Consider the following 24665-nt stretch of genomic DNA (forward strand, 5'->3'; position numbering starts at 1 on the left):
GAATCTACTTGGGAATTTATTATTTCCTCTTGACCATGAACTAAATCCACCAGTTCCCCCCGAGCTGAGATATGCTTGCCAATGGAATCAACAACCTCATTGATTCTTGAATGGTATATTTTATAATTTTCCTTCTCATATATATATATATATATATATATATATATATATATATATATATATATATATATATATATATATATATATATATATATATATATATATATATATATATATATATATATAGATAGATAGATAGATAGATAGATAGAAGGCAGTGTCGTGCCTTTTTGGGTCTTCCAACCCAATTGCCTAGGATTTCTTTCTTTTCTTTTTTCCAAAAAGTGTTTTTTCTTCTTCTTTAATGCCTGCCTTTCTCTCCCATGATGCTTTATTCCACCCATACTTAATTTTTTTCTCCATCTAAGTTATTTAATATATATTTCTCTCCCATCATATTAAATATCTTCTATCGCCTCCTAGGGATTTTGAGGGATCATTTAAGGAAAGGTTTATTTTGATCTCATCCACCCATAATGGTTTCCAAATCTTGGCAATAATCTCTTAACTCTAGTGTTTCTTTCCAAATAACTTTTCCAATTTTTATTTATTAATAAAAATTCTATTCATTACATCATAGTAACTTTATTGTTCTCATTCATCGCAAATCCAACATGGCTTTCTAGCCATCAAATCTAAAAATAATCCAATATAAACATAGTGAAACATTAACATAAAATACAGAGGGGTATTAGATCTTCACCCCTTTTTAATTCACATTGTCCTTGGTGTTCATTTTTTTATTACTTCCCTTCCAGAATAGTGCTAGATAGGCCTCTCGCATTTTATCCTCTAGCTCCCAAGTGGCCTCTTCAGGTGTAAATTTCTTCCATTGCACTTTAACCTGAGTGACAACTCGATTCTGGAGCAAGATCTATTTTCGTTCTAATATGCGAAATGGCTCTGCTAGGAAGTCTCCTTCTGGTTCCACCTCTATCAAATTGCAATAAATTATGTGAGATTTATCATGGATATAAATATTTTTAACAAAGATACATGAAAACCATTATGCTCTTTAATATGGTTAGGCAATGCCAGCTGATATGTTACTAGCCCAACTCTATCCAAAATCTCAAAAGGCCCACAAAACTGTGGTGCCAATTTGGTACAAATTTTAGTTCTTTAGGTACTTTTTCTCGGTTTCACTCTTACGTATATGTGATATCTAATCTTAAATTCCTTATGAGTTCTCGTTTTATCAACATCACTTTTTTATCTATCCTATTTGGTTTTTATGTTATGTCTGATTTTCTACACCTCTTGTTCCATTTCTTATAAAATATATGGGCCCATTATTAGTCTGTCTTTCAATTGACTCCAGTGAGGTGTGTTTCATTTTATGCCATATAAGGCTTCAAAAGGACTCATTTTTATTGCAGTTTGGTAAATGTTGTTGTAGGAAAATTCCGCCAAGTGTAGAAAATCTTCCCATTTAGTAGATCTATCCAAAATGTACATAACTAGTATGCCTTCCAAAATATGATTTGTTCTCTCCATTTTCCCACCAGTTTGGGGGTGATATGAAGTATTAAAATTTAGCTATGTTATAATGACTCCAAATAAAGTTTTCCAAAATTTGGTAGTGAATTTAGCATCCATGTCAAACACTATATGTCAGTATGAAATTTCTTGGAAGGTGTACCAAAAACACTTCACTTAAGTCACTGGTGACAAGTGACCCTAACAACAATTTGTGGTTTCTTACACTTTAGATCTACAATAATAAAATGAGAAAAAATTGCAATAAAAAGATATATGTGATCCAAAATAGCAAACAACAATAGAAATCCAATGTAATAACCCAATATGGAAAGAATTTTAAATGAATAATAATATTTATTGATAACACCTAGTGAAGAAGATCTACAAAAGGGTCTGCAAATCCCCCTCTGTGGGATGGGTCCTTTTATGTCGTTAACACTTCAGTGATCGATTCTCTCTCTGAATATGTGAAAAACCCAAAACAATATGCAAAAATATAGTGGGAGCTCGAATGCAAGAAGACGATAGTGGTGATGATGATAATGATCATGGTGAAGAATGAATGGAAAACCATCTTATTTATAAAAAAATATTGGGTTGATCTCAAAAATGGGAAATAATAAAATAATATTGGCCAATCAAGATCTAACCATTAGGAATATTTTATTATAACTTTTGGAGAGGAAAAATATATCAAAAAATGATAAAAATATATTTATTTAGAAATAATTAACAAATAAAATGATTTATTAAATATTTCACGAGGATTAACAATGGTGTGAAATTGAAATAATTGTTAAATAGTGATTTAACAATTATTCCAAAAATAAAATTAAGGAATAATAAACAACAATGATTTATTTAATTATTCCTAGGTGATTTAGTCAAATGTGACAAGGAATAGTTATCAAATAATGATTTAATAATTATTCTTAGAGAAAATTAATTCAAATAATTATTTATTCAATTATTCTCATTGGGTTTTTAAATTTTAATCATAAATAATTTAATAAAAATGGTTTACTAAATATTTTCCCATGGTGAAAGTGATTTTACTATGGTAAAATTAATTCTACATGGTGTATTATGATCCACCTAGTTCGAAATGGCTAGGTGATCATTTTTTGGTGATAAGAGATTTCCCCCGAACGTATGAGTGTTAGGAGAAAATCATATGACTGAAATACGTTGTAGGTTGCACTTCCATAAGACACCAAAGGGGAGCCAATGGAGAGAAAGAGATAAAACTAGAACAATGCAAGGAAGGACACAAATGGAGGGGGAAAGACCTACTAAACTAATATAAGTCTCCTTTTATTTTGGATTACATGATCTCAAATGAGGTAGGGGAGGCATACCCATGCCCGCTGAGATAACCAAGTACAAAGAATAATGGTGGGCCCAACAATGTGGCACTGAGATACAAAGTACATGATGGATGATATGTTGGTGTCAATGGGCCAAAAAATAATTCAATGAATCCCATATACATACTGTGTTTGGAAATACATAAGTCGGGACTAAATATAATAACATCTTAGTACATAAGACATAATGCCCCTCAAGTTGTCATGGTGAGGGGGGATCACAACCAAAGAAGCCCTCCCGAATAGGAAAGGGCTCTGAAGATGTAAATGGATCATCTTAGGGAGACATCCATGTTGTGGGTGCTACAAGTGATTGAAACTGAACCCATCAAATCTTTGGAACTACATCTATGGTTGGATCAACATCTGCGGACATTTGGGAGTGTGGGGGGCTACCTAAAGGGCTATCCCTTCATGAGGTATAGAACATCTCACAAACACTTGAGAATCACTAGTACAATCGTATGGATCACTGGACCATCAAGTGTATGATTCTCAATCGTGCAATAATGAGATCATGTCAAGAACGTGAGAAACAACCAAGTCAAAGGGAAATAATGATTCCCTTTTCTTGATCTAAGGTACCTAACAATGATGAAAGCTAGAACTAAGTTACACCACCCTCTAGACCACTCTCCTGGAATACATGTGCTGAAGTTGATAGAAGAGGGCCCTCCAAAGTTAAGGCAATGAGGAATCCTTAACAAAAGCATGAGGGATCATAGTAAAGTGAATGATGGACTAACACCAGGGATGACGATGGAAAGAAAGAAGGTAAGTGGTCAGTTGATGAATTCCCTTGTGAGAGTACAATATGCATGGTTGACCTAGTAGCTACTGACTCAATTCCAAAGGGGATGGTCAATTACTCAGACGGAGGCTTTTAAAAAATAGAGTAGCATAGTTGGAGGCCAAATATGAGCACGATGGTATGAATGCAACAAAAATATGTATGATATACTATAAAAGAACTCAAGGGGACTTAGAACAAACTCCATATATGTAAGCGTGACTTATCTCGAATGATCTAAACAAGGGTGACTCGATGATGCTGCCACATGGGGGAGGCCTGGAGGGGACCATAAAATGTGAGTAGTTGAAGGTTACTCATGATGAAAATCAACACGAGAAAAGGTAAACTGGTACCAAAGTATGGGTAGCTCAAATGAAGAAATTCAATTTTAATAGGCAGTAAAGTGAGACCCCATGGAAGAAATGGATTCCTAGTGAAGTGTCAAATTACAAAAAAAAAAGGAGACCCATTATAGAAATTAGTGAGGCCTTTCCAACAGTGCTAATGGTTCATCAAATTGAGCTACTATTTGGTCACAATGGGCGGCAGAAAAACTAAGGTTTTTCCTACAAAAGGGTTGCTTGCCCCCAAATCGAATTCATTTTCATAGTGAGTTGTTGGAGAATATGGAGAGGATGAGAAGGCCTTAAATCATGAGGAGATCATAGTGGGGAAACAACGATCATAATTAAGGATCTTCAACTTTTAGGTAAATGACCATACTTGTCTAAAAATTACCTTAATGCTTCTTAGAAGGGTGGTTGTTGGTGAATAATGAAGGTAAGAGAATAATATAGGGATGAACCACTAGAAAATGTCTAGGATCATCCCCACCCATGAAGTCAAACATAAGGATCAAGTGGTAAGTTTGACATCACATAGAGTAGAATGTTTGGATAGATGGTATCGATCACCTATGATATGTATGTGTATATGGCTCATCAGGGAGGCCAGTAGGACAAACTACCCAAAGAATGGGAGGATAATCTACCATACCTAGATCATTGGGGTCTAGGCTGAGACTTATGTGATAAAAAGAGAAGGTGGCTAGGGATAAAATCATGCCCCCAACCATGAGATATTTACCCCCAACATATGATGATGGAGGGACTTATCGAGTATGCAAATGTGGGAATAATGCCCCCTAGCAAGAGGAGTTTGTGGAGCACCATGGTGTTCCAAGTGCTCAAATAATGGATTTGAGCATTTAGATCAACTGGCACGATATCCTCAATTGGATGATGAGGAGATTTAGGGGCATATGTTCACCCAAATATTGGATGGATGGATGTAGCATGCTATGGACATGCCAAATGTGTTTAGAATAGTGGACTCTAAACACATTTTGATGATGGTATTCACCATTTGTTTATGCTATGGATGTCTTATTGTGGGAAGAGTGGATAGATATATTTAGTGAAATGAAATGATGTATTCCAATCTCATTTGCCACTCCATATAGGAGTCAAATGGACTAAATTTTTGGGTATGCATTGATGGTGTCACCATACCAAAGAGTGTCTTCAAATATGGATTGATGCCCACCGACATGAAATGATGGTGGAACAAAATCAATGTCTAAGGGACTGGGTTGTGATGCAAGGAGGAGGAATGATTAAGTGAATTATCCCTAGAGTGATCTTAAGTGATATGAGGCTCTAGAGGTTCTTCTAAATGGGGAAGAGTAATGGTACTAGATTCGACACTACCAAATTAATGAGAATCAATATTGCAACAAGAATGCTACAAATCCCAAGGCTACCAACTTTAATTATCAACCCAAGGTTCGTACAAAATTAAGAGGTATCGACACTATATGTGTAGCATACAGTGTGTCCTTCATTCACTGTCATGATGTCATGGAGTACATGTAATGAAATCAAATCCTAAAATAATTGCAAAAACTGAAATGCTCGAAATGGAATCCTTACCCTATTTCAAGAAAGCAAATACAATGAAAGAAACCTATTCTAATTTCATAAAGTAAATATCATGAACTAAACGTCATCCATTACATTTCAAATATTTTAGATACATTAACAAAGTTCATTGGATGTGGCAATCATCATTGTATTATCTATTTCATAAATCTGTCCATTAGCCCAAATCACTGAAATTTTTTGCATGGGAAAAGAGGCAAGTCCTAAGTGGTATTTAGTATTCCCTAATCATTGATTTAGAGCTTATGCATTATTATTCAACCGTAAGGAACCAAAACCAACTTTCTTGAGTGAATCTGGGAAGGTATATGAATGTTGGAAGGCTACTATAGGGTTTCCTATAGTTACTACAAGAAACAAAAAATTTTCTACAAGGAGTTATAATTCATCGAATCACCCAAAAATACCTCTATTAACCCATGCTAAAAAATGGTAGAAAATTACTAGTCTAAAATCTAGAAATTCGAGAACTAATGAGCTAGTAAATATATCAAATGCCTAAACTAATCAAGCGGAAATGAAATGGGGAAATTTTTTTTATTAACTAAAATTTGTTTGTGATCTAATGCAAGTTGAATCAACTAGATTGAAGGTTGTTAACATGCTCTAAAATATAACATAAATTTACTCTTATTTGCCACAAAGGACTTCCAAAAATCTAGATTTGGGAATAAACAAACTAATCCGACTAACTAAATGATTACTATGACCTTCCGAATCTATTCCAATGATGAAATAATGCTTGTGATCCTAAAAATAACTTACTTCAACCATTTAACCCAATCCTACAACAAGAAACCATTAATACTAAATGAAGAAATAGAAACAAAAATAAGAACAAGAGATGCATCTGAATAAGAAGTCAAAGGAAGAAAAGTAAATGATACAAAAGGGTTCCAAGGCTCCTGGGATGGCCAAGCCCAAGGAAAATCAGATTCATATGGAGGAGACCAAGATTTATAAGCTGAACATGGCACCAATCTTCATTATTTCCATCAATACAATTACATCGCTGTAGAAAATGAAAGTGGAGCTGCAAAAATATGAGTTATCTCCATAAGAAGACTAATAAAAATCCACACCTACAGGAAAATTCAACTTTGTACTTATACAAAATAATTAGGAATCATTACCCATGAAAGGAGGAATCTTTCCCCACCAAAATCCCTTGACTAGTGGATCTAGTTCCCAATACTAGGAATCTGCATTAAATCGTAGGGAACACATTCCTATATTTTCTCAATCATTGGAGCTCCACAATTTGTGCCATAATTCCATAATATCTTGTTGATTTATTATTTAATATTGATCCTCCTATAGTAGGAAGAAAGTCCCTAAATTATCTCCTCGTCAAAATCTTCATAATCTGCTTAATATTCTCACAATATTCCACAAAACTAAATAATATTAGCCACAAATATGCAAGTATCCATAATCCTTCCTAATGAACATATTAAAGTTAAAAATACATTATATAATGCAAAAATAGAGGTTTAATGTGCTAAAGGATGATCATATGGGCCTTAATTTATGTCTAATTTAAAGTCATGGCCTTTAATTTATGTCTAATTTAGAGGCCCATCATACCCCCCTACTGAAAGTGTTGCTCATCCTCTGAGAAACTTAGTGACCTCATTGTGCCTCATTCATGTCCCTGGTGGCCTCTTTCTTGTGCAATCCTTAATCCTTTCTCGTAATAATTTTGGTTGTAAGTTCTGCAAGGACAAACACAAAAATGTAGTTGTTCTTTTCATGATTGTTTAACAGTCTTTCAAGCAAAAACATAACCCTCTTTGCAAGTGAACTTTGTTGCCTTGTAGATCCATTTCATTCATATCCTCTCCCTTGAAACCTTCATTCGATTTTCACTCATTTTTCCAAAATGGTTTGTCATATAAAAAATCATAGTGTTTCTTGAGACCATTAGCATGCCTTATTTCCCTCATTCAAGATGAGTTCTTGAATATTTTTTAGTTTGGCAAGGCATTCTACATCATTTTCCAACCTTTTGCTCCCTTTTTCCACCATTTAGACCCCATTGAAACCTTCAAAAGTCCTTTACATAATAACTAGGACATCATGTAGTAATTCCCATACTAACTACAGGAAGCCCTTGTAGCGGTTCCTGTACTACTACAGGAAACCCTGTAGCAGTTCTTATAGTACTACATGAAGCCTTGTTTAAACCTATTTTGAGTAGAAATGATAGTCTGAGCCTAGGGTATGCCCTCAACTTGACTTCCATGCCTTTCTACCATTTCTATAACATCTTTTAGGCCTTGAATAAAAACTAAAAAGAGATTAGAGACCTCTTGGAAAGCCTATTTTCATCATTGTAGTTTGAGTTCTATTTTGATGATGAATGCCTTCTTTCCTTTTGTTGTCTTCTTCTCTTTCGTGGCCTAGATGATTTCCTAATTGCTTTGGATTTTTCTATTTTGATTAGGTCTCTCTTAGGCACTGCCATTTTGGGTTTTAGTACAATTTGTTCATTTCTTCATTCGTGTAGCAGCATTCTATCTTCCTGTAGCAGTCAATGATCCTCTTTCAGGGTCTTCTACCTATATGGGAGCGATAAGAAATTATGTAGGGGGTTTAGAGGATAATTCCAGGGCTAAGAGGGAGTAGTGTAGGTTTGTTAAAATGGAGAGGATGCACTCTATGTGTTTTTCAAGAAACTTTCAGGGTGAGACAAAGTGTGGGGTTTGTTCTTGAAAAATATTATTTTTTTTCTTATGAAATGGGATGGATGAATGATGGATAGATAGTGGATATGAAGTGGATGGAGGGCTTGGAGTGTTGTGGTGATTTGGCCTTTGCATAAATTTCTTCTCTTAACTGTTGTACCCATTCCTTGAAATCATCACCCTTCCTAATTTGGATTTTCTACATTGCATGAGTGAAGGAGTGAGCTATAATTAACTAGTTGAAGGTGGCCAAGATTGTTGACCCATCTTTAGCTTATAAAACCTCATCTCTCATGCATTGACAAAAAATTTATAACTATAATATGCTCAAGAGAAGAGGTCAAGAATATTGCATACCTATACCTACCTTATGGTTGTTGGAGAGGCATGCATGTTGCTGTTGAGTGATGATCGATCCATGGTCCTATGGATGTGATAATTTCCTTTGTTTTCTTCTGCACAGGTCTTCATAGCTTGGTGATTCTAAACCTCTATCTTCCAGTTACCATGAGCAAGCTATCTTAGTCAAATCGGCCTTCTTGGAGTGTTGCAATTGGACATGGATGATGTTCACCTCCCCTATACCTTATTCCACCATTAGGCACTATTCCCACACTTTATTTCACCTTCTGTACCTTCCTATAAATTTAAACCTTTTTCTTGTAGTAAACTAGGACTCCTATAATACTATAGGAAACCTTGTAATAGCCTTCTTTTCTCCATATCTCCCAAACGGTAGAATGGATTGACCTGAAATTTTTTGAGCATGTTGCCATCATCCTTATGCACCTCCTCATAAAACAAATTTAGCCAATGCATGCATGTATCTCGAAAAAATTAAAAATGGATGAAGTTAATGGAGGCCAATTTCTTATAAACCATGCACTAGAATTTTCTGAAATTGCTTGGGCATGTTACCATCCTCCATATGCATCTCCCCATGAAACAACTTTGTAAAAGGATGCACGAATACCAAGGAAATGAAAAAATGGCTATAGGTGATGGAAGTCGATTTATTGAAAACTATGGATTGGAATTTTTTGAAATCGCTTGAGCATGTTACCATCATCCATATGCATGTCCACCTGAAACAAATGGGAAAATGGATGCATGGTTTTCAAGATATGACAAGAAAAATTTTCTGCTATATGTATTTCTGTTTCCAGTAGTAAAACAGAGCCTTCTAGTAGTATTTTAGGACAACAAGGAAAATGAATGGGAAAAGCTTGGGAATGATAGGTGGATGGTGGAAAATGGATGAGGGTGATGGATTTGAATGGCATTGGTCCTATTGGAGCATTTGAGCAAAGGAGGAGAAAGTCAAAATTTGACTTCTTTTGACTAGGCATGTGATCAACTTTTCTTTTGGTGGCTAACTTGTGTTTGTTGCTTGTAGAGTTTGGAGAGCACCCACATTCATGACAGAGAGATACATGTAGCAAATATTTTTATTTTTTTCTTCTTTTTTTCTTCTAGGCCTACTAGCTACCTCAATGAGGTTTTCAACTAGTAAGTTTGCCTAGGTGCCTCAAAGGAGGTTTTCACCTAGGATCTTTTCTTTTTCTTATTTTTTTCTTTTTTGTCCAACCCATTGACCGTCTCATGGAGGTTTTCAATCAATGAGCCAATCTCAGGCTCCTCAAAGGAGGTTTTCAGCTGATATTTTTATTTTTCTCTTATTTTTCATTTTTTATATCTTTTCCTATCCTACTCTACTTGAGAAAAAATAAATCATTTTCAAGTGTAGGAATACTTCCAATGAAGCCAAGTGCACATCAAGATGACAGATAAACTGATGTGTAGGCTTGAAATGTATTCTTTGACATGTACCTGGATGTAAGAGACCAAATTCTTTGACTGAGATGATATCAAGCACAATTGAAGAAGAGAGTATTGCTACAATTTAGTGACTATCTGGAACCATATTTCAATATAGTTGTGGTGCCCCTGGTCCACTTATTGATTTGGATCATCTTGGATGTCTTCCTCTTCTACAAAACTCAAATCTTCTTTTTTTGCTGATTATTCTCTTGAACAAATAGAAGATTTAATGGTAAACATGAGGGCACTTTCCCAATCTCTGATTCTAATGTCTGCTCTTTTCCAAGTGCAACCCATGATTCTTTGGTCTTATAATTTGAATCTTCTTCTTCTACATGTTGTCCTTCAATGATATCAAGAGAATCTCTTCTTTGTGATACTCTTATTGAACTAAGATGAATACCATTTATATCACGACGAGATATTTGGAAGTGTTGTACCTCATCATTGTAAGTGGGTTGGGGTACTTCAGTGTGTGGGTTTGGAAATGGTGGTACAGGTAGTTGAGTGGGAGTGGATATTTGAGTTGGATGTTGTTGGGGTTGGGGTTGTGGTGGAGGTGAATGGTATGGATAACATGGAGTTGGGTATGGAGGATATTGAGGAAAATATTGAGGATATTGTGGATGGATCCCATAAGTTTCTTGCCAACCTTGTTGCCAAGATTGGTTTTTGGGTTGAGATGGCCAAGGTTGCCAAGGAAATGGTGTGTTTAAATTACTTTGAGATGGATGTGTATAAGCTTGAAATTGTGAGTTAGGCTCTTGCATCATATCAAGTTGACTAGGTTGCCATGGTTCTCTTAGAGCTACATAATATAGCTACATTGGCAATTGACTTGCTCCATTGTCCTCTTGGTAAACTTCCTTCAATCTTGGTCATGAGGGGAAATATTTAACATCATGTGATTATGCATGGGCAACACAAATATCAACATCTTATTTTTTCTCAATTTGTATTCTTAATACTTCTACTCGATCATTTAGATTGCCAATAATTTCTATTTTAAAGTTGTCAAGCCAATTTCCAAATTTAGTTTGACTTACCGATCTTGATTTTTATTGAATTACTCTTTCCCTTCCTCTTGATATGTGTTTTCATGTTTCAAAAATTTCTTCAAATGATAATTGGCATACATCACCTGTACTCATGACATCAAGGAGATCAACCCACTCATCCCTAATTTTTCTAAGTAAGAGGGTTTTTAGTGTGTCGGATCCTAAATGATGTAGTTTTTCCTTCTTAACATTATACATGAACCTCTCGATTAGACCGACAAGGCTCTAATCTTCTTTTTTATTCATTCTAAATATTTAGTCTTTAAGATCATGATCTTTATATTTTTCTATAAATATCTTTTTTCATATCATTCCATGATCTTATTGAATTAGTTCCTAAACTCATGAACCATTTAAGAGCTCTACAATTCAATTTTTATGGAAAAGATATCAAATTTTGAATGTTTAATAAGTAACCATAAGATCTACAAAGGATTTCAAATTCAAAGAGAAATGTTTCCGGATCCTCTGACCCTAGACCATGAAATTTTGGAGGAAAAGATGGAGGGATGCTCTTCATGTGCACACTACCATCAAAATATTGAATGGGAAATCTGAGAGGATCTTCCTCATTGTCATAATCTCCATCCATTTCTTCTACGTTATTTTCCATCTCTTCTTCTTCTACCTTCGAAAGTGGATGGTGATGTGGCTCTTATTGCACCACGTGATCAAATGGGGGGGTTGGTGTTGGAGAAGTTTTTTTTTTTTTTTTTTTTTTGAATAAGAATTCTAATGCAATGACATTTTATATTCTTTAAATGAATTATTCCTAATGAAAATATTTTGTTTATGCATAAATTAAAAGAAATGAATCAACTAGGGATGAAAACAATGCATACTTTGACACCTCCCTAGCAATTTGACACCTCCCCAGCAATAGCACCAAAAAGTGATGAGCCTCAGTATTGCAACAAGAATGCTACAACACCCAGGGATACTAAATTTAATTATAAACCCAGGTTTCATACAAAATTAAGGGGTATCGACACTATATTTGTAGCATACAATGTTTCCTTCCTTCACTATTATGATGTAATGGAGTGCATATAATGAAATCAAATCCTAAACTAGTTGCAAAAAATGAAATGCTCGAAATGGAAACCTTAACCTATTGTAAGAAAGAAAATACAAGGAAACAAAGCTAATATAATTGCATAAATTAAATATCATGAACTAAATGTCAACCATTACATTTCAAAGAGTTTAAATGAATTTACAGAGTTCATTGGATATGGCAATCATCATTGTATTATCTATTTCATAAATCTATCCATTAGCTCAAATCGCTGAAATGTTTTTCATGGGTAAAGAGGAAAGTCATAAGTGGTATTTAGTCTTCCCTAATCATTGATTTAGAGCCTAGGGATCATGATTCAACCCTAAGGGACCAAAACCAATCTTCTTGAGTGAATCTAGGCATGTATATTCATGTTGGAATGCTACTACAAAGTTTCCTATAGTTTACTACAAGAAACAACAAATTTGCTACATGGAGTTATAATTCACCAAATGATCCACCAAATCAAATTAAAATTAGGCGGTACACTTTTTTTATTGACTAGGATGTATTTGGTCTCCATTACAAGTGGAATCACTCAAAAATACCTTTGTTAACCCATGCTAAAAAATGGCAGAAAATTACTAGTCTAAAATCTAGAAATTCGAGAACTATTGAGCTAGTAAATCTATCAAATGCCTAATGTAATCAAATGAAAATGAAATTGGGTGATTGTTTTTATTAACTAGAATGCGTTTGTGGTCTAATTCAAGTGGAATCAACTCGATAGAATCTCATTAGCATGCTCTAAAAATAACATAAATTTACTGCTATTTGCCACAAAGGACTTCTCGAAATCTAGATTTGGGAATAAAGAAACTAATCCAAGTAAATAAATGATTACTATGACCTTCCAAATTTGTTAAAATTATCAAATGATTCTTATGATACTGCAAAATAAATTACTTCAACTATTTAACCCAATCCTACAACAAGAAATCATTAATACTAAATGGAGAAATAGAAAAAAAAAGACAAGAACAAAAGATGCATGTGAATAAGAAGCGAAAGCAAGAAAAGTAAATGATACAAAAGGGATCTGAGGCTCCTGGGATGGCCAAGCCCAAGGAAAATCAGATTCCTATGGAGGAGACTAATATTTATAAGTTGAATATGTCCCCAATCTTCATTGTTTCCATCAATACAATTACATCGCTGTAGAAAATGAAAGTGCAACTACAAAAATATGAGTTCTCTCTATTAGAAGACTAATAAAAATTCACACCTAAAGGAAAATTTGACTTAGTACTTATAAAAAATTATTAGGGATCATTTCCCGTGAAAGGAGGAATCTTTCTCAACCAAAATCCCTTGATCAGTGGATCTAGTTCCCAATACTAGGAATCTGCATTAACTTGTAGGGAACACATTCCTAGATTTTCTCAATCATTGGAGCTCCACAATTTGTGCCATAATGCTAGAATATCTTATGATTTATTATTTAATATTGATCCTCCTGTAGTAGGGAGAAATCCGCTCAATTATCTCCTCCTCCAAATCTTCATAATTTGCCCAATATTCTCACAATATTCCACAAAAATAAATAATACTAGGCATAAATATGCAATTATCCATAAACCTTCCTAATGAACATATTAAAGCCAAAAATACATTATCTAATCCAAAAACAGAGGTTTAATGTGATGAAGGATGGTGAGATGGACCTTAATTTATGTCTAATTTAAAGGCATGACCCTGAATCTATTTCTAATTTACAGGGCCATCACAAATGCACTAGGAGGGTTGGGGTGAATTGATTCTTAGAGACTCTCAAGAGTAGATGCCTCCTTACCAAAAGATTGTATGGAAAATTAATGGCCACAATGTGGTTGTGGTTCGAATTCATGGGTTCAAAGTAAGGGGTTATTGAACCAATTGACCTGAACCTAGAGGAAGTCTTTGGATTCGACAACATATTGGTCATGGGTTTGCTGCAAAAGGAAGTGCACACTATGGTGCATATCATCCCAAGAAAAATTAGGGGTGGTCATCGCTTCCATGATGTATTCATCAGAATGAAATATGGGATGATTGGAGGAAGAGAGACCTAATGATGAAGAGGAACTACATAAGGCATCTTAATGGGAGATAAGGTTCATGTGAACATCATCAAGGTTGGGAGACGAATGACTAGTAGATGTGACATCTACCGATGGTGAGACCGAAGTGTTCATTGAAGAAGGTTCAACAAAATCAAAATAGGAGATGTCTAGAGAGTCCTAATATATCAATCCCATGGATGACAGTACATAGAAAATAGGAACGGTACTAGTCGTCGTCTCGACATGAGGAGGAGGGATTACGATGGGTACTTGAGAGACCTCCTTCTCTAACATAGGAGTGGGACCAGAACCCGCTGGTAGAAGAGAGGTGGAATCACTACAAACAAACTCTAATTCATGAAGTACTTTAAATGTATCACAAAAGTTTTTAAGATGGGGACAGTGATGAGAATAATGGCCATAATTATCACATAAAGCACAAGGGTGAGTCGTGCGTAAGGATCTGTTCTTCTTAGTCATGAACCTCATGAATGTTAGAGCCATGAAAGGTATCAGAGACCACGTTCTTGATATGTGAGAGCTCAAAACAATTATTGGTGACATATCCAACAATATGACACAAAGCGTGGGGAGGAGTAGGCTTTGGTGGTTTAGGAGGAGGTGGAGTTGGTTGGGGTTCCTTGTCTTTGCTTCCCTATTTCTTGGCTTTTCCCCCATTACTAGATGCTTTTGCAATATGAGTGGCTTCATGTTGAGGTTGTTGAGGAACTGAAGCAAAGGAACGCATAGGAACAACAGGTTGATTAAGGGTCAAAGCAATGTAAGGTGTGTGTTGATCAGGGGGAGTGTTTGCGGGAGGATCAATGTACCAGGATAGGATCCCCAAGGTAATGTTATGTAAACTCAATGTAGCCATGACAGGTGTAGAATAATCTCCACAGGGCGGAAATAAGAATGATATTTGTTAGTATGAAATTTATTGGAAGTTCTGCCAAAAACACTTCACTTAAGTCACTAGTGACAAGTAACTATAACAAAAATTTATGGCTACTTACACTTTCGATCTACAATAATTAAATGATAAAAACATGTAGTAAAAAGATATATGTGATCCAAAATAGAAAAAAATAATAGAAATATAAAGTAATAACCCAATATGGAAAGAATTTAAATGAATAATAATCATTATTGATAACACCTGGTGAAGGAGATCTACAAAAGGATCTGCAAATACCCCCCTGTGGGACAAGTCCTTTGATGTCCTTGATGCTTCAGTGATCGATTCTATCTCTCACTATTTGAAAAACCCAAAAAATTATGTAGAACTCTAGTGGGAGCTCAAATGCAAGAAGATGACAGTGATCATGGTGAAGAATGAATGAAAAACCATCTTATTTATTACAAAGTATTGGGTTGATCTTGAAAATGGGAAATAATAAAATAATATTGACCAAATCAAGCTCTAACCATTAGGAATACTTTATTATATTTTTTGGAGAGACAAAAGATATTCAAAATGGTCAAATATCTTTATTTAGAAATAATTAACAAATAAAATGATTTATTAATTATTTCGTGAGGATTAAGAATAGTGTGAAATTGAAACAATTATTAAATATTGATTTAACAATTATTCCAAAAATAGAATTAAGGAATAATAAATAAATAGTGATTTCTTTAATTATTCCTAGGTGATTTAGTCAAATGTGATAAGGAATAATTAACAAATAATTATTTAATAATTGTTCCTAGAGAAAATTAAATAAATAATGATTTATTAAATTATTCTCATGGGGTTTTTAAATTTTAATCAGAAATAATTTAATAAAAATGGTTTGTTAAATTATTTCCTATTATGAAAGTGATTTTACTATGATAAAATTAATCCTACACGATGTATTCTGATCTACCTAGCTAGAAATGGATAGTTGATCATTTTTTGGTGATAACACTATCATTTTTGGCACTCCATGTAATCAGAAAATCTCCTTGATGAAAATGTTGGCAATCTAAGTTGTTCCATTTGTATATTTTATGCGTATAAACTGTGTTACTTTAATTAAGGTGTCCACCACCACCATAATGGAGTCATTATGTCGTCTTTCTTTAGCCATATTATAATAAAATGCAATGAAATCACTTTCCATTTTCATTTAGGAATCGGCAGTGGATTTAACTATCCAGTGGGATGTTGGCATTTCACCTTCACTTGTTGACATTCTAGGGATTTTGACAACTATTCCGCTACATTGTTTTTCATGCCTGTCCAAAAAAAAACTTTTATTAATGTTGTTATCATCTTCTTATTTCTCCATGTACCACATATTGTTTCTTATGATATTCATCTACTATCATCTATTTTAGAGCTCTCAAATTGGGGACATACACTCTATTTTTATAACTTTATAATTTGTTTGAAGTTTTAGTATAACTTGTGACTTTTTCTTGGTTCAATTTTCATTGAATTTGATGATAATGGCGATATTCAAGTATTTATTTCCTTATATGTTCCATAAAATCTGCACTAACACTGCTAACAAATACTCCCATTAGAGCATGTGCACATCTCCTTAAAGCATCTGTTATTTTATTTTCTTTTCATTTTATGCATTTCATGTCAAATTCAAAATCAATAAGAAAGGCCATACACCTAGCTTGTCTAGCATTAAGATATGGTTGGTTGAGAAAATATTTGAGACTTATATGATATGTTACGAAGGTGAATTTATTCCCCAATAAGGAGTATCTCCACATATTTAGAGCATGTATTACAACAACCAACTCTAAATCATATACTACATAATTATTTTCATGTGTTTTCATCTTCCTAGACCCATAAGTCACTACTAAATTTTTCTGCATGAAGACCTTCCCTAATAAGAAAGTGTTTCAATATGTCAAAGCTTTCCTAATATTTGGTTGTCCACTCAAACTTTATTCCTTTATTATATGAGGATGTGATAGGGCAGGCTAGTTTAGAGAACTCCTTAATGAATGTTCGGTAATAGCTTGTAATCCCCATGAAGGACCAGACAACTAACACATCCTTGGGTGTGGGACAATCCAGAATAGTCCTGACCTTCTCAAGATGAAAAAATGACTCCTTTAAAATAACATGTCCCAAATATTTTATTTTGTCCTTATAAAACTCACATTTACTAAACTTATCATATAGTTGATGTTCTCTTAAAGTTTGCAACACTAGTCTCAGATGTTCCTTGTGTTCTTCTTCACTCTCCAAATACACTAGAATGTCAACTATAAATACCAACACAAATTTATTAAGGTACTTATTAAGTATGTTGTTCATTAAGCACATAAAGGTTGTTGGTGCATTAGTAAGGCCAAATGGTAACACTACAAATTCATAGTGACCATATCTATTTCTAAAAGTTTTCTTATGAATGTCTTCATCCTTCATTCTCAACTAGTGATATTTGGTTCTCAAATCAATTTTTGAGAATATGGCTTCCCCCCTCCCTTGATCGAATATATCATCACTACGGGACAACGAGTATTTATTTTTAATGGCTAACTTATTTAATTGTTGATAATTTATGTACATTCTAAATGTGTCATCTTTATTTTTAACAACTAACACAGGAGCCCCCATTGTGAAACACTGGGTTTAGTATAGACCTTATCTAGTAGTTCTTGTAGTTGCATCTTCAATTCTAGTAGATAAGGAGTACCCATTCAATAAAGGGTTTTGAACTTGGGGGTTGCTCTCAGAACTAGATCAATGGAGAAATGTATTTCTCTAAGGGGAGGAAAACCCAATATTTCTTCCTAAAAAGCATCCTGAAATTCCCCCATGGTTGGAAGGTTCTCTATATTTTGTTTTTCTGGTTGTTCTTCGTTGGTTTCCACATGCACCATAAATAACTAACACCCTTTTATTACACTCCTTTTTACTAGTAAAGTTGATATCTATCTAACTAATACTATTTTTAATATGCCTTTAATTAACTGGGTTTTTCCATCTTGACTCACACAACTTACTATTTTCTTTAAATAGTTTATGAAAACTCCATGTCCTTCCAACCAATCCATGCATATTAACACATTGTATGACCCTAAGGGATGTATATTTAAATTTAATTCTGTGGAACAACAATTTAAATCAACAGAACAGTACTTCACTTGGCTAGTTACCCTCCTGTTTGTGTCGGTTGCTAACTATACCAACGATGCATTCTTAAATTTTTTAATTTTTAGTCTAGATTTCTCTATAATCTAAGGACTAATGTATCTTAAACTAGCCCTTGGATCGATTAAGAAAGAAAAAAGTTGGTTTAAAATAGTACCTTCAATCTCGATCATTGTAGATTGGTGATCGGCTTGCCCATGCTCCAGCGTTGTGCTTATTCTTGGAATGTTTCTAGAAATATCATTTACAATTGTTTCCTCATGGATAACTTGAATGTTTTGAACAGATTTAGGGTTATGCGGGCAGTCCCTCAATAAATGGAGTTTCCCACACCCCCAACACTTCAGGGACTCTCTCTCTCTTTGACCCCAATTTTCTTTTTATTGTTCAAATCCATGGCTTTGGACCCAGTTTGGGATTGTGTTGATTGGTTTGAATTTCCCTTACCTAATTTCTTTTGCTAGTGGTAATTTCCAAAAAAATTAAGATAAGTAGATTTTTGTCTTTTTAACCCCATTGCAGATTTGTTTTTGTCCTTACCTTGCTAATATTTTGAGCCTTCTCCCCTATTCTTAAACTATTGATAACAAACTCTTTCTTTTCGTGCTGCCACATCCATTGTTTTAGGATTGTTGAATTCAATTGTTTCCTTCTAAGGGACATGCAGGTAGTTCAAAAATCATTGTACCTTAGCTTTCTCTTCTTTAATATAAGGACATACCGCAACAAATTTATGAACTTAGCTACAAATTTGTCCATAGTCAGTTGTCCCAGTCTTAACTCATGAAACTCCTTTGCTCCTTTGTCATAATGTCATTCTTTTAGGTATATGGACTTGAATTTCTTCTGAAACACCTCCTAGGAAAATATTATTTAGTTTCTTTCCTGATAAAGAGTAGTGGAGCTTAGGGGGGAACTAATTACAAAGTCTAGTTCACGGGTTGGGAGGAATGTGGAACCCTTTGGCATATTTTCCAATAATTTTGGATAAGTAGATGCATGTTTAGTTTTATGTTTTTTGGTTAATGTTGATAAATAAAAATATTATGAGAGAGTTAAAAGATTAGATCCAAAAAAAATTCTACTGTAACTTGTTTACATTGTTTAATGATGTGGTATGTATATGAAAAATATATCTATGAATGTAATTAACTATACTGGAAAATGTTCTTTTTCTTGTTCTAATTTGTATATGTACAAGGTAGTTCCTATATTGTTAGGGCCAGTGGTAAGTGGGTAAAGATATAATTACCCTAATATTTTTTAGGAATGAGAAATATCATGAAGGATGCAAAGATAGTCTTCAGTTAGAAGTATTGACTAGGAGATGAGGGCAAGGGTTTATAAACTTAACCTTGTCCATCTATTTCTTTTAGTAGTGGACCTAGCGTTGAAGTAAAGATAATATTTAAAAAAGGAGTTTTTTATGAGTAAAATATAAATATTTTACATAGATATTAGGGTGTGAAAGGTTTGTCAGGAAAAGAATACGTTCATGTTAGATGCTCGTGGTTATGACAAGGGAAACCCTGTTCACATAACCCAAGAATACAATTCATAAATAATGGGGTGATTAGAGGAAACCAAGTAGTTCCCATGACACGATGTGAAAGGTCTCTAGTGTAACATGACCATTAGAAGAAGAAAAAAAGAAACTCTATTTATATTATTGATAAAATATGTAGACCATTTAAATAGCATGCAAATTAAATGCATAATTATATATCAAAGAAATGAAAAAGACAATAGTTGTGCATGACATAAATGCCTACAGGAAAACAAAAGTATAATACATTAAAAATATCATTTCATTAAGGAAAGAAAATGTCGTCTAGAATGTATAGAATCATTCTCTTTGATTTGGAATAAGTTTAAGACTGTGCTTATGAGTTATGATGTAAAGACTTAAAAATTCAATTCATGCCTATATAGGTTATGACCATATGCATAATTTGTAATCATATATATATATATATAAATAATAACCCCATTGGGCTTTATCAACTATTAACCATAGAGGGTTCAATAACAAACCCAAAGTTTATATATAAAATAAGCATAAAGGTTGTATATAAGTCAGTCATGCCAGATTAGATACACACAAAGAATTTAAATGCTAAGAAATAAGAGATAAATGAAGTTGGAGGAGAATAGGGATTATAAGTAATAAATAAAACCATGGCATTGTGATGAATAATTCCAAAGAACCGACTTTCACTACTTATATACATTTATACATTTCAAAGAATTACTTATAAAATATAGCAATTGTATAAAGTTGGAAGGCATAAGACCAATTTCGAATACATCTAAACCCTAAGCCTTAGAACACTAGAAGCGTGTTGGTCACAAGATTTGAGAACCCTCTACATTTTTTATAAAACAAAATATTCGTAAGCACCCGGAAATTACACATAACTAAGATATAACTCTTACGTAGACTCCATGCAAGGAAAGAGGTCTTTAAGGATACCTTTGTTCACACAAATTTGCAAAATATGCATGGATGTGAGTTAGGAAACACAATCACGGCTTCCCAAAAGTTACTATTAACATTGTAATAAGACACAGAAAGAGACAATAAGGGTTTATACCTATTCCATTGTTGCAAAGTTAGAGTCCTTAACCCTATTCCAAATTGTAAAATGTAATTTATGTATTAGTAATGGGTTTATTCAAAAATAAAAATAACCTTTCATAAAGAAATTTAGAATCCTAAAACTTGTAGAAACATGATTTTTTTTATGAAAAGAATAAATTCTACCTTGCTAGAGTCGAACGAGGATGCACTTTCCTTTGACTCTTGAAGCTAGAGACACCATCACTAGTAGACCAGACTAGGGTTCTTACCTGAAACCCTAACCAGATATTTAGTTAAAAGCAGAAGAAACGATGGAGGAAGAAATACTAAGTTAAATGCAGAAGAAACGATAGAGGAAGAAATTCTACTGGAACGAAGAACTCAAATTCAAGCTATTAAATATAAAAGCCTGGAAGTATCTTTTGACGAAAATATTTGATGTCTAATATTGACCTGAGAAAATTTACCTTGTTGTGTACTTAAAAAATTTCCTTACTGGCTCACATTAAATAAAAAACAATTCCAAGAATGCGGATTCGACCACCGAGCATAAGGGTTTAGTCGTATATCTCCATATCCATAGACCGATTTGTAGAGATCGATTCCTCATCGGTGTAGGTGCAAATCAAACTGAATGGTGGATAAGCTTCCAAAGTGTAATTACCCAAAACTAACCCTAAAGCACATCACGTTGTTGATTAAGATAAATGTCATCCAGATCGTAAAAGGGATTACAACTCATCCTTAAAGTGGCAGGTGGTTTGTAACACAAATTGCTTTGACTACATGTGACTGAGTCTAGGAATGTATCCACGTTAATCCATGTGGTAATGGGCAATCCCAACAAGCTCAGAGGCTTCGGTGTCCCATTAAATGTTAACAAAGATAACGAGTAACATAACCATTGTAATACATGAATACCACACCTCAATAACATATCAAAGCATTCTGCAGAACCTACGCATATATAGGTTAGACTGTGGTAAAAAAAGTTGGATTTAAATATTGTACATAGGGTTGAGTATGTAATAAAAGCAAGACCTTGAATAATTCTCTAACGATCCCCTTCGTGCAATGCATTAGGATTGTAACAAATATATATATATATATATATATATATATATATATATATAATAAATGTAATGTGTTGTGTACCTTGCAGCATTGGAAGGTTGTGTTAACCACCATATCAATAAGATTATATTTAAGAAATTTAATAAGGTGTTGAGCTTGGGAAAGGTATTCACAGAAGAAAACGTGTAATATATTTGGTTTATTTTGGTAAGAACCATGAGGAAATAAATTCATTATTGTGAATGATAATTTATCCATTAAAAGAAAAAATTACAAGTAAATGCATTGTAAGAAGGATTTAGAGGTTTTGGCAATTAGAATTTTTAGCTTTTGAGTTATATGTAAATTTGAGAAAATTTAAAGAAAAAAATTGTTGTTGTATTTTATAAGACAATTTTATGACAATTGGAGAGACGTTACATGTGGTATCAAAGAAGAATCGGGTTTAAATATTGTGACCTTTGAGCTAACCATTATTTTGCATTTTGCATTTTGAGCCTACTATAGTTTTGCATTTTGTTAAATACAATAATAGCATGGTTTTTCATTTGTTAAATCCAATAATGGTTATGATTTTGTATGTGATAATAAAAGTTTAGTTGTGGTTATGTTTTTACTTTTATTTATGTAGTTGCAAGAAAGTGTTTTCATGAAAAGATTTATAATATGTAGAAGTCATTAGTGATTCTAACATGAAAATGATAACCAGTAGAATTGAATCTTAATATAGAGATATTTGGACTCTCTCACATTGTATTGGGTGAAAAGCCATAATATTTTGGGCTTTAATAATTTTATACTGCAAGAATTAGCAGTAATCGTGATATTAAATAGTTTACTGACGATAATGTTTGCAAAGATGAAATCATGACTTTTACAAGGAAATGAGTGATATATTTAAACTAATCTCTATTGCAAAAATCAAACGATGGTTTATCATTAATACTATTGTAGGTGATGAGATCATTATATATAATTATTGTTACATGTAGAGTGAAAAATCACCAAATGCAACTTTACAATGGACAAATTGGCTTACTAATATATTTTTCTAACTCATTATGATTTAACACTGGTGATGCACAATGTCTATGGTAAAAAATCATGCCACGAGGATATTATGCTCGAAGAATTTTTGGGTAATGTGTTTGAGAAACATGATGACATGTCTAATGTATGGGCCTCTAGTGATAAGTCATTTATGAGATGCTATTTGATGTTAAACACTGTAATCAAGAAAAAAAGTTTGAACCTTATGCATTTTGTGTGATGTGTATCGAGGGATGTTACAACAACAATGATAAGGATAGAGGGTCCATGCATGGACCTGTTGTAGGGGCTACAACCACCCTCCAAAAGTTTTCCTTAGCTTCGTTTTTGAGCCTCCCTACCAACCATTCTCAGTAGCATGTCTTGCCTTGTCAAAGTACACAACCTTCAGTGATTTTCTAGCAAACTGCCAGCCTATGCATGATAGCTTGTTGCATTCCCCTCATAGGTTGTTTCTCCAGACTTGGTCCAGCTACAGGCTGAGCAGCTCCCTCGAGAAATTGTGCAATTTTGGAGGGGAACAAGTCTTCCCTCCATAAATTGCACAATCATGTCTAGCAGTCTACTGGGCTCCAAAATTGCGCAAATCTGTTTGTCATCCTTCACTGGAAAAATTGCACAATCTCTCCTAGCAGGACTGCTCAGCCCAGAAATTGCGCAATTATGGGCAACAGTCAGCTACTCAGCCCATAAATTGTGAAATCCTTTTGGGTAGCTAGCCTAGCTCCCTCCTAGAAATGCGTAAATGTTCCCCTCAAGTGAGCAGGCTGTTGGATGTGCCATTGAGTTCACTGGTTCCACCTGGGACCAAGAAAACTTGAATTGCATGCATGGGCTGCTTTTTCCCGGAATAGAAAAAATAACATGTAAAAAGCATCCCTAGATTTTAGGGAGCTATTTTTAGCAGCTGCAAGTTACATGTAAACATCGATTTAGAATATTTCCTCCAAGTGTCGCTTTCTCCTAGATTTTGTGGCATGCGTGTCATGAGCCTCAAACTTATTTATTTGACGCTTCAGAGCTCATTTCTTCACATCGATCTTGGAGCTCTGACATCCCACGACACATCGAGGAGTATTTGACACATCCAGCTCATATATTTCGGGGTAAGTCAGCTTAACCTGTCTTTTGCAACATTTCTGTCGCTTTTTGTGTTTTGGTTTGTGTGAGTGTTGTTTTCTTGATTTCTATGAATGCTTTTGTTTTTTACATGCATACTAGCTTGTACTAGCACCGTTTCATTTTTTGTCAGCATCTCACTGTTGTCACATGCGTGAAATTGTTTTACACGAAAGGTCGCCTATTCAACGACTCACTTCACCCACATGCATGTTGTTCCATTTTCTGAATCTTTCATCCATTATTTACATGCACGATCATTCTCTCCTGCTTACACTAAGTATCACCATGCATTCACATTCACATTTGTTTTCAGTTACCCGTCAGTGGGTCTGGGTAGCCTTGGCTCGAACTCTGCCTCAACAAGACAACATTATGCAATCCTAAGAGGGAAGGCTCTGTATTCCTCTCAAAAAATGC

Source organism: Pinus tabuliformis, chromosome X, assembly GCF_031772625.1.
Source record: "Pinus tabuliformis cultivar Carrire ecotype Pingquan chromosome X, CPIR1, whole genome shotgun sequence".
In the NCBI taxonomy this organism is placed as follows: domain Eukaryota; kingdom Viridiplantae; phylum Streptophyta; class Pinopsida; order Pinales; family Pinaceae; genus Pinus; species Pinus tabuliformis.